The sequence below is a fragment of the Neovison vison genome, chromosome 11 (genome assembly GCF_020171115.1).
Source record: "Neovison vison isolate M4711 chromosome 11, ASM_NN_V1, whole genome shotgun sequence".
NCBI lineage: Eukaryota > Metazoa > Chordata > Mammalia > Carnivora > Mustelidae > Neogale > Neogale vison.
Window position 1 is genome coordinate 21730603 of NC_058101.1, and position 11084 is coordinate 21741686.

Genomic DNA, 11084 nt, shown 5'->3' on the forward strand with positions numbered 1-11084 from the left:
TGTTCCTTTCAAATGCTTCAAATCATCACAAAGAGTCATGATCATGAATTTTAGGTTAAGCACTTACTCATGTGTAAAGAAACAGATTATCCCTAAGTAACATATTACTATCCCTGCCTTCTTCTGAACATTAAGTAAATGGAATACACACACACACACACACACACACACACACACCCCTGTGACTGGCTTCTATTTTGCAACATTATGATTCTGAGGTTCAAGCAAGTTAAAGCATGAAAATGTAATGAATGCCCTTAACCCATGGACCAGCAGTATGTTTTGTAAATAAAGCTTTATTGGGACACAGTCCCACCCACTTGTGAACATGTTGCGTGAATCTTACTCACGCTGCAACACCGAAGCTGAGTAGTACAGCAGAGACTGTATGGCCTGCAAGACTAACATGTTTACCTTCTGGTACTTCACAGGAAAGTTCTACAGACATCTGTTAGAGAAGAGGATGCTCCCAAAGAGAGTAACTTGACAGGACCATTTTGGAAAACAGTTTGGAAATATAATGTTTTAAATACGGTTTTGAAACAGTGGCAGTATCGTAGCCAATGAGGTTTATCCGAGGCGCGATTATTGCTAATTGAAATGGATAAGGAAAAGAATGATTAGATTCTGGATATACTCTTTTTTTTTTTTTTTAAGATTTTATTTTTAAATAATCTCTATACCCAGTGTGGGACTCAAACTTACAATCTCAAGGTCAAGAGTTGCATGCTGTACTGACTGAGCCAGTTAAACACCCCAAATTCTGGATATATTCTGATGGAAGAGTCTTAGAATTTGCTAGTACTTTACTTGTGAATTTAAACAAAATAGAAGCATTAAGGATAACTACAAGTTCACTGGCCCGGGGAAAAAGAAGAATTCACTGTGTAGTGGTGAAGAGTGTGCACTGTGCAAACTGCTCTGGTTTCACTTTAGAGCTTCCACTTACCAATTGGGAAAAGCTGGATAAACCATTTAATTTCTCCACGTCTCAATACGCCCGCCCATTGATGAAATGGGCGTAATAATAGTACCTACCTCACAAAGATATTATTAAGGTTAAATGAATTGATATTTAATAAATAACTTGAAATATGTCTGGCACATTGTATGTCCCACTTAAGTGTTTGTTACAAAAAAAAATAAGAACTGAGAAATGGCTACTTGGATAAAAAGTTTTGAGGTAGAAGAAGTCAGTAATTCAGCTTAAGATAGCTGTTAGATATCCGAAAGAAGAAGGTGTGTAAGCAGATGAATATAATCACTTAACATTCAGAGGGAAAGTCTGCCAGATATAAATTTGGCAGTCATCAATGTATAGATGCAACATAAAGTCAAGCCCTTAAATAAGATCACCAATAAGGACAGATAGAGAAGATGATGGAGCAATGAGCCGGGAGTCATTCAAACTCTGGAGATCAAAGATTTTAGGACTGAAAAGAAAGGACAAGTCAGGGTGGCAAGAGGAGAAATTAAGTAGGTTCTGGAAGCCAAGCAAAGAAAATATTTTAGAAAAGAGAGTGCATTTACTCAGAAAAGGCTGTTCTACAAATTATGACACCCATGCATATTAAAAATTCTTAACAATAGGAATTGCTGGTCACCATCTGAATGTAATGAATTATATGGCAAAATGTATATTAATTAATCCAAAAGACAAAAATCTTACTTAAAAAGGAAACAATAATAGCTTTCTCCCTAAAGACAGAAAGTAAGGAAAGGATGCCTACTATCCCCACTATTATTTGAAATAGTTCTGGAATGTTAGTCAATGCAAAGAGAAAAGAGAAAGCAAACAGAAGTATTAAAATGAAAAGAAACTGAACTGTCTCTACTTATAGATGATAGAAATACCTACTTATCATCTATCTATCTATCTATCTATCATCAATCATCTACCTATCTCAATAAATCTTATATTTATTTATGGATATGTGTATATAGAACTAAAAAATTAAAATTCAAATATGCAAACAGAAGCCATTTATAAGATATTATAGAAATTAAGATGCCATTTAAAATAGCAACCATAAAAACACAACACTTAGACATAAACTTAACAAGATATGTCTGAAATTTGTATTTATAAAACCATAAAATACTCCCAAAAGAAACATAAATAGACTTAAATGAATGAAAAATGTGTGATATTCTTGGATACAAAGACTAAGCCTCTTGAATATATTGGTTTTCTCTATGCTAATTTATAAGCTAAGCAATTCTAATTTATCAATTTTGTTGTTGATGTTTTATATTTTTGAAACTAAACTGATTATAGAATTAATTTGAAAAACAAATAAGAATAGCCGAGGAAATCAGTGAAAAAAAAAAATCACTGCAATGATAGTCATACTAAATACCAACACATGCTATAAAGCCTCTGTACTTTAAAAATAAAATCTGCTATCAGTGCATGAATAGGGAGACAGAGCAAAATGGAAAATCCAGAAATAGCCTAATTGTGTATGAAATTCAGAATATAATAATGGCAGCACCTCAAATCCCTAAGGATGATTACTCTTTTTTTTTTTTAATTTTATTTATTTATTTGGCAGACAGAGATTACAAGTAGGCAGAGAGGCAGGCAGAGAGAGAGAGAGGAAGAAGCAGGCTCCCTGCTGAGCAGAGAGCCCAGTACAGGGCTCGATGGAGGGCTCAATCCCAGAACCCTGGGATCATGACCTGAGCCAAAGCCAGAGGCTTTAACCCACTGAGCTACCCAGGCACCCCTGACTACTCTTTTTAACAGGTGGTATTGATATAACTAAAGATCCTTATGGGGGGAAAAAAAAAAAAACACACGATACAATTGGATGAATTGTAATTTGCAAATCCCTTTGCACCAGAGAATGGAAGATAAGTAAATGAAATTATATAGTGGAAGAAATTATATAGTAGAAGAAAATATGTGATTTTCTCTGTTATTTGAGTAGAGGAAATTTTACTAATTATGACACAAATCATAAAATCCAAAATCAATAAAAGATCAATTTTAATTACATAAAGTTTTAAAAAGAATATTTCTAGTATGCCAACACACATGTCAGCAAAGAAGAAAAGATAACTGGAAAACTGGGAAATAATCACAACTTCTATCACAAAGAGATGATATCCTTAATATGTAAAGAGCCTCTAAAAACAGAAGACCAACACTATCAGAAAAATAGATAATTCACAGAAAAAGCAATGCAAATCGACCTTAACCTTGAGGAAAAAGATGTTCAGTCTTTTTGTAATAAGAGAACTGCAAACTGAAACTACATTGACATACCTACTGTCGGGTTGGAAAAGTCTACATATTCTCAAAAACATATTCTCTAGGTAAGAAAAGTAAACACTCTTGGATGTAGCTGGTTTGTCAACACTTTGCAATGTGTATACTCTATCTGTTGAATCTGCAATTTTTCAGAAATCTATCTAAAATACACACTGGCAGAAATGTGAAAAAGATGTATATAGGAGAAGGATGATCATGGCACCATTTACAAACTCAAATTGCTGACTTGTATATTCACACTGGGCAATGCTATGCAAACGTTAGAAAGGACTGTTAATTATCTCTGTATATCAGTACGGGTATCTTTGTGACACATCGTTAAGTGAAAAAAGGGGGGAGTAAAAGTGGGTGTATAGTATTCTGTTGTCTCTACTCTGGAGATGATTGCATTGTAGTGTACAACAGAATACACACGCATGAATTCCTGTGAAAGAGTAGCTCAGAGGGAGTTCCTATGTGCATATAGTGTTCAAGTCTTTCCTGGAGTCTTCTCTTGAAAGTTCAATCAGGCAAGTAAAGGAATAAGAGGAACTGGGGTGAGACATGCTCTGTGGTGAAAAAATAAGTCATTTCTAGTTAATGCAACAGTGTGGAGCGAAAAAACAGCATTAAGAAACAGATTATTTATTTTCTTAAAAGATCATTTCTGTTTGGATTTTTGATGTATGTACATTAGTCTGCAAGTTTTTATTATCTCCAGCTTCTTAGAAAAAAAAATAAGATTTAAAAGGGTAAGGCAATCCTTTTGCATGCTTAAAGAAATCTAATATTTTTTAAAGTTGATAATTATAACATTTTTATTAAAGCAAAGACTTCTCACATGCCAGGCATTAGCAAAGTAATGTTCCTTTATTCTATGTTCTTTTCTCTACTGAATAAGTAATACCTTCTTTAAGTTTTGATAGTTTGTTGGTTAATCAGCTGGAACTAAAATATTTAATGTGTATATAAAAATGATAAAAGTCAGTCATAACACAGTCATATAAATAAAGTAAGTAGTGCATTTTGGTCCCCAGTGGTTAAAGATTTCCTTAGAAATATAAATGAGATAAAATACTCATGAAAAATTCTTCTCTAACTTAACTGCAAATGAACCTCTTTAGAATAATCTGGATTTCTGAGTTGCATGAGGTAAGTACCTTAAGGAGTGGGGCTTGCCCTGAAATTCTGAAAGGGTGCATTTAATCCCATTACATGGGATGGAAATGTATTCCAGTGATAGCTTTGTAAGGGTTAAATTTTACACATAGGTGTAAAAGAGCTCACAGTTTTTTCCCTCAGTGTGGTATATTTCCCATATTAGTTGTCCCCTGGTCCTGAGTCAGGCAGTCAGTTGATATTTATTTAGTATAAATGTGTATTTATGCCGGGCACAGTGGCAATATAACAGTAAAGAAGACAAATGTGGTATGTGTGTTAGTTCAGTTCCATTCCTATACCAAATAACCTCCTGGAATTGGGCACGGGTCTGTAGGATTCCTTTTGGGTTTACCGTGCTGTCTTCTGCTGTGCAAATGCTCGACTTGCCTTCCACCTGCCATTCCACATACTACTACGTCACAGGCCTTTGTGGTTTAATAGCCTTTCTTGTGTACACTGGGGCAGAACTGATTAATTACATCCGGCTTTGTACACAGGTAGTTCCCTAGATTCTGAAGAATCTCACACTGGTTTATTTAGAAGCCTCTATTCACACTATTAAAAGAATCCAATTAAGGCACAGTCATTGTAGAACTAACATCCTTGATTTTTTTCCCCGTCACATTAAGTACAAATGCTCTGAATCTAGTTAATGACAGATTTTGTTTTGTTTTTTTCCCCAACTCTTCTTCCTCCACATTGCATTCTGCGACTGACTGCTTCTACCTGGATTCTCTACAAACATGACTTTCTTACAGAGTTCCACTTCAGAATGTTACGACATGGAAGTTGCCAGGAACTCAGTTACTTCCTTAATCTCACTTTATTATTTCTTATGAAATACAGGAATCCTACTTTTATGTATGTTACGTATATAGAATCAGAACGCATCTATTCTATTTACTAGGTATGTGCTGGGACACCAGTTAGGTCTGGACCAAGCTCCTGGATGATTCTTATGTAAACTAAAGTTTGAGAATCATTATCTTTGATTGGGGAGTGTCGAACTATGGCCTATGTGCCAAATTTGATCCATTACCTAAGTAAATAAGGTTTTATTAGAACACAGCTACACTCATTCATTTACTTGTTATCTACGGGCTGCTTTTATTCCAAGATGGCAGAAGTTGAGTAGTTGATACAGAGAACATAGGACCCACAAAAGCTAGAAATTTACTATCTGGTGCTTTATAGGAAAAAATTTACCAACTCCCAGAGCATGGCAGGGAATTGACTTGTCATGTGGAAGAGATTAAATTATCTTTTGCCAGTCCAGATGATGGGAAATGGAACCATTTCAAAGTTTCCAGTTGCATTAAGTTTTAAAAAGCTATACACCATGAAGATCTTCTTCCAAGAGGAAAGAAATGAGAAGAGTCTCCTGCAAAGCCATTTCTCCTCATTCTTAAAGGGGAGATTACAAAGTAAAACCAAATGGGAAATCATAGCTTTATGTTATTTTTCACACTGAAAATTTTTTAAGTGTAGAGTATCTATAAACTTCATTTTCTTTAAGGATAAATTGGCAATAATTGAAATCAAATATAGAATGGGAGTTAATAGGAGGCATTGTGCTCCAAGATTTTAACAGTATTTTGACTGAAGCTAGATGTTAATGACATAGTGAACTATGTTTTAAAAATTACACTCCATCAAAAAAAAAAAAAAAAATCCAGGGGGACGGGGGACGGGAGAGGGTGGTGGGGATATGGACACTGGGGAAGGTAAGTGCTATGATGAGTGCTGTGAAATGTGTAAACCTGGTGATTCACAGACCTGTACCCCTGGGGATAAAAATACATTATATGTTTATTTAAAAAAAATTTTTTTTAATAAATTAATTTAAAAAAATCCAAAACTGACTAATTTCAAAATTGTTTCTCACAACATTTCTAGCATTATTCTCTGCTTGGGTGCACACAAAAAATAGTTCTGGATGATAAAATAACTGCTCCTGTTCCTTCTGCTCCACAAATTTCACACGAACCTGAATGCTGCTTGGAAAGTCAGAATTCTATGAGAGAAAGTATTGATTTTTATCAACCTGGAAAGTGAAACGAGAGAGAGAATGACATTGCTAGCCATAGGGAGTTTAGTTCAGGTCAACAACCCCTAAGTTTTATGGGAATTGTTCAGAAATTACAAATGTTGCAGTGCTAAAGGACTCTGACATAGAACTGGAAAACACACTTTGACATTGGGTAGTGTTCAGCCTCTGTTCTGCCACGGTCACCGAAATCCAGAGCATATTAAGTACACCGCAGAGGTTCAAATGAGGCTGCTTTTTGGAATGGCATTTGGCCCAGATGGAGCAAAAATTCACATGCAAAGTTAATTCCAATGCCGCAAACTGTATTGTGTAAATCAGCCAGTTTGCTGTCGCTGCTCTCTGTGCGCTTGTCCGTGTTATCAAAGATGTCATTACATTAGGACCTAATGTGTCAGACCCCAACAGATGAAAATGTGAACCAACAGAGCAGGGGAAATAGCTTCATAAGCGATCTTTTTATGTTTGTTTCTCTTTAAATCTCTTGGTTTGTCGGTTTGTTTGAACTAAACCTAGTCTTATTGGGGAAATGATAAAGCCATGTTTTAGTTTAGTTTGCTTACATTTTTCTTATATAATTACAAGTCAGCCTCTGCAATTGGTTACACAAAAGTTACTGACTATGACGAGACACGTTATTTTTACTCTTTCCACTTTGGTGCATTTTATTGTTGCTGTTGTTGTTATTATTATTATTATCACTATTATGATGCAGTGCTCTAACATTGTTGGTGTGTCTTAAATGCTACCCATTCCAAGTCTATACCAAAGGAAATAAGAGTTAACACCTCAGTCTGGAAAAGCTTTTCACTCTAATCGGCTTGTAGGATGTCATATTATTTAATCAGTGTGCTCTTACTATCTCCTAGTTCATGTGCTACCAGCTCTGCCAAATAATACACTTTCTTATTTATTATAATCTCAATCACTTATCAGACTGTATTGAGTTGATAGTTGAGATGTACAAAAACATTAAAAATAAAAATGTAGGCAATAAAAAAGAGTCAATGCATTTGATGCATTGAGGACAAAAGAGGACAATGCATTTGTCCTTCTGTAAAGGTCAGGATTCTCAAATTTCCTAATCAACCAATAATTTATTTGAGTTAAAGCAAATCATTAGGTTAATGGAATGTGTAACAGGTGGGCTAAATCAGAGAGGGCTCAAAAAAAAAAAAAAATCAGAGAGGGCTCAGAATGGGGATTTGTATTGGAGGCTTTATACCTATTCAGTGAAAGGGTGATAAGAGTTGCTCCTGAGAATTGGGATTCAGAATTGCTAATTTTTTATTCTAAGACCAACCCTCTCCAAGGAATGTCAATGTCAAAAAGAAATTGTGTGGTAGATCTCAGGGGCTTTAAAGATGCTCTGAAACCTGGCCTGAGGTTAAGAATCCACATGTATCATGTGTCCCACAACATTACATAGTACATAGTACAATAGCATATTTGATAGTATATTAATTCAACCCTACTTTGATAATGAATAAAAAAAAAGTGCAGATTCTTTGGAGGCACTAATCAGTCCAGCCTAGGAAAGAAGTGTAGGTAACTACCTAAATACATGCATTTGTTCATTTACATCATGAAATAAAAGAAATGTCTTCAGAGTACTAATACAATTTTTGATGGAAAATATTATATAATTGTTATTATAGTAATAAGTATTATAATGATGAATAGTGGTTATTTTCCATTATATTCTACCATATCATTATAATTTGTGAAGGAAGGTTTTGACCAGAATAACCACTTAAAGAATTACATCACCAAGCTGAGAATTTCTTTTTTCCTTTATATAGATATTTTAGAGACTTCAAAGAAAGTTGCTATATGGAAATGCAAGAACAATTACTCTTATTCTGATAATGTAAATAGAATCACACTCTCTTCATTGCAATAAATTACCCTAATGATCACTTTTAGATTTGGGTTTTTATTCAAAATTAGTAAAATTTTCACACAAGAGAAGATAGCACAGTGAAGCAGATACACGAATAAGTAACAAATACATTAAAAGTAGGAGCATGATATATGTCAAGCAGAAAGAAAATTTAGTAAATATATTAATTGTTTGGCTTACTTATTGTGAGGAAAACAGCTTTTTTCAGATGAAGTAATTCTAGGCTAAGCCATTTGTTATAATTCCCATTATGAAAAGCATTCACTGATCCTGAGATATTCATTATTTGATTCACTAATTCATTGGACAAATAATAACTGAAAGCTTACTTGTGCCAGACACCATGGTAGAAGCTGAGGATATGAAAATTCAAATGACAAAGAGCCCACATTCAGGCACAGGAAGTAGGTATGTAAGCAAATAATCTAATATACTCAAGTGAGATGATAAGGACGAGTGCTACACATAGAGAGAACGTGTCTCGGCAGAGTTGATTTACTCAGATATGACAGGTCAGGAGTGGGAGGGCTCCAACCAAGACTTCACAGAAGAAGATTCTGCTGAGAAAAAGAAAACTGATATTTTCATATACTTATAGAAATCTAAGCCTCATTTATCAAATTGACAGGCCCAAAATACTGAATATATTAAATATACCTCTTTGCCAGTAAAAATAATTCAGTGGAAAGTTGAAAATTGAAATACGAATATGACTTGTTTTGTATGTTTCCTAATAGTTTCATTTTTCACTGCTGAATTTCTCACAAATGTCAGCCTCTTGCAATATTAATTTTAGTTCAAAAAGCATAATTTAAAGTCTGTTATATGTGAAACACTGAGTAGAGTAAAAGTAAATTAGCCATTCACAAGCTTATTCAACCTGTTAGGTATTGACTGTGTTCTAAGTGCCAGGCATTGTGCAAAGCATTAAAGGTAAAAGGGAAAGTACAAGAAACACAACCGCTGCCAGTAGAGTTAAATCCTCGTGGAGAAAAATAGGCATTAATAAAATAATCAAAAAAACATGTAATTACAAACTGATATGAAGAAATAGTAAAAGGGGTATGTAGGGAATATAAGTGAGTTAATGTAATTTAGGGTTAGGGAAGCCTTCATTGAGAAAATGGTATTTAAAGTGAAGCAGAAATATAAGTTTGAGTGAACAAGGAGAAGGAATGTGTGTGTCAGCTTTTAAGAGGAAACAAGAGAAGAGGCAGCATGGGAGAGGCCATTCCAAACTGAAGAACAACATCTGCAAAGGCCTCAAAAAAGGAGATCATGTGGATTACTCAGAGCCTGCTGGTCATCATAAGGATTTCACTATCCATCCTCAGAAAAATAAGTAGCCATTGAGGAGTTGAAGGAAATGAACTGCCTCAAGTTCTTTGAGTAAGGCAGGAAGAAATTCTATAGGTAATAAAATTGGTGACATAAAGAAGTTCTGATGAGGGCTAAGAGAAGCACAAAAGGGAACACTTAGCTTAATCTGGGGATCCCAAATGCCTCTCTAGGGAATAAAATACCTGAACTGAGTCTTAAAGAATGACTAAAAATTATCAAGAGAAAGAAAGATGGATAGGTATTCCAGACAAAGTAACAAAATGAAAATGTAAAATAAATGGTATAAGTAGAACACACAGATATATATATATATCCTTTTATATATATATACTTTTTTCATTACCAGGAAATAAAAGGCAAGAATGGAAAAAGGAGTGGAAAGACTTGAGACTGTAGAGAAACTTTATGGGTGGGGCCATTAAACCATAATAGGAGTTAGTAATTCATTCTATAGGCAAGTCATTAAAGGGTGTTCAGCAGGTGATTATATGATTCACATATTATATAGGTTATTCTGAATGGAGTAGTAATGATAGATTTAAGTGGTCAAGAATGAATGCATGGAGACTATTGAGGATGCTGTTCTAATCTGGTAGGGGAAAGGAGCAGAAAGTCTTAAGTAGAATAGTGATAGTGAAACTAGGGAGAAATAGGCTTAAGACTGATCTAAACAGTAATATTGGCAGGAAGTAGTCATTAATTGACTATGGAGGTAAAGTAAACTGAGAAATCTAGGAAAACTTACAGTTTATTGTTTGGCTAATTGGCTGTACAGCAGATTCATTTAGTGACATTAATAATAGAAAATCAGATTTTTGGATAAACTATGAGTTCAGAAGTGGGACTTCTAGAATGGCACCGTGAGAAGCTTGAGGAAACTTAACCCCCCAGAGAGACATCTATTAAACTAGTCAAAATTAGCAAAGCCAGTCATTCAAGTTCTCTGGAGATTGATCAAAGAGCTTGCAACAATTCAAGAAACATTAATTCAACATAATCTATGGAGCCTAGTGAAAAGGAAGGGATACCATGGCACTCAAGCTAAAGGCTCCATTCATACCCCTGCAGTTTGTGCTGCAGAAGACTGTTCCAGCAGTTTCCATCTCCCTCAGATGAAAGAACTGTTCTGGGTGGATTCCCCAGCCAGTGAGCATCAGCATATTCTACTTCCCAGAGCTCTGTGCTGTGAGAGCCTATACCAAGCAGGCAGTAGCATCAGGGCAGCATGATCAATTCCCCTACTCTCAACATTTACTATCTAAAGAGGATACAAATGAAGAGTACATGCAATCCCCTGTATCTTTAAGTCTCTGTCGTAAGGAAGAGCTGCTAGGGGAGGCTCAGCAGCCAAAATACAAGTTCTCTTTCCTCAGCTC

General features: G+C 35.0%; 1 non-coding gene across 1 annotated transcript; it reads left to right on the top strand.

Moving 5' to 3' along the window:
* The first annotated feature begins 534 nt into the window (after window positions 1–534).
* On the top strand, window positions 535–671 carry LOC122890658. Its single transcript, XR_006381116.1, has one exon. It is a non-coding gene; the product is annotated as a U4 spliceosomal RNA (small nuclear RNA).
* The last annotated feature ends 10413 nt before the right edge of the window (window positions 672–11084 follow it).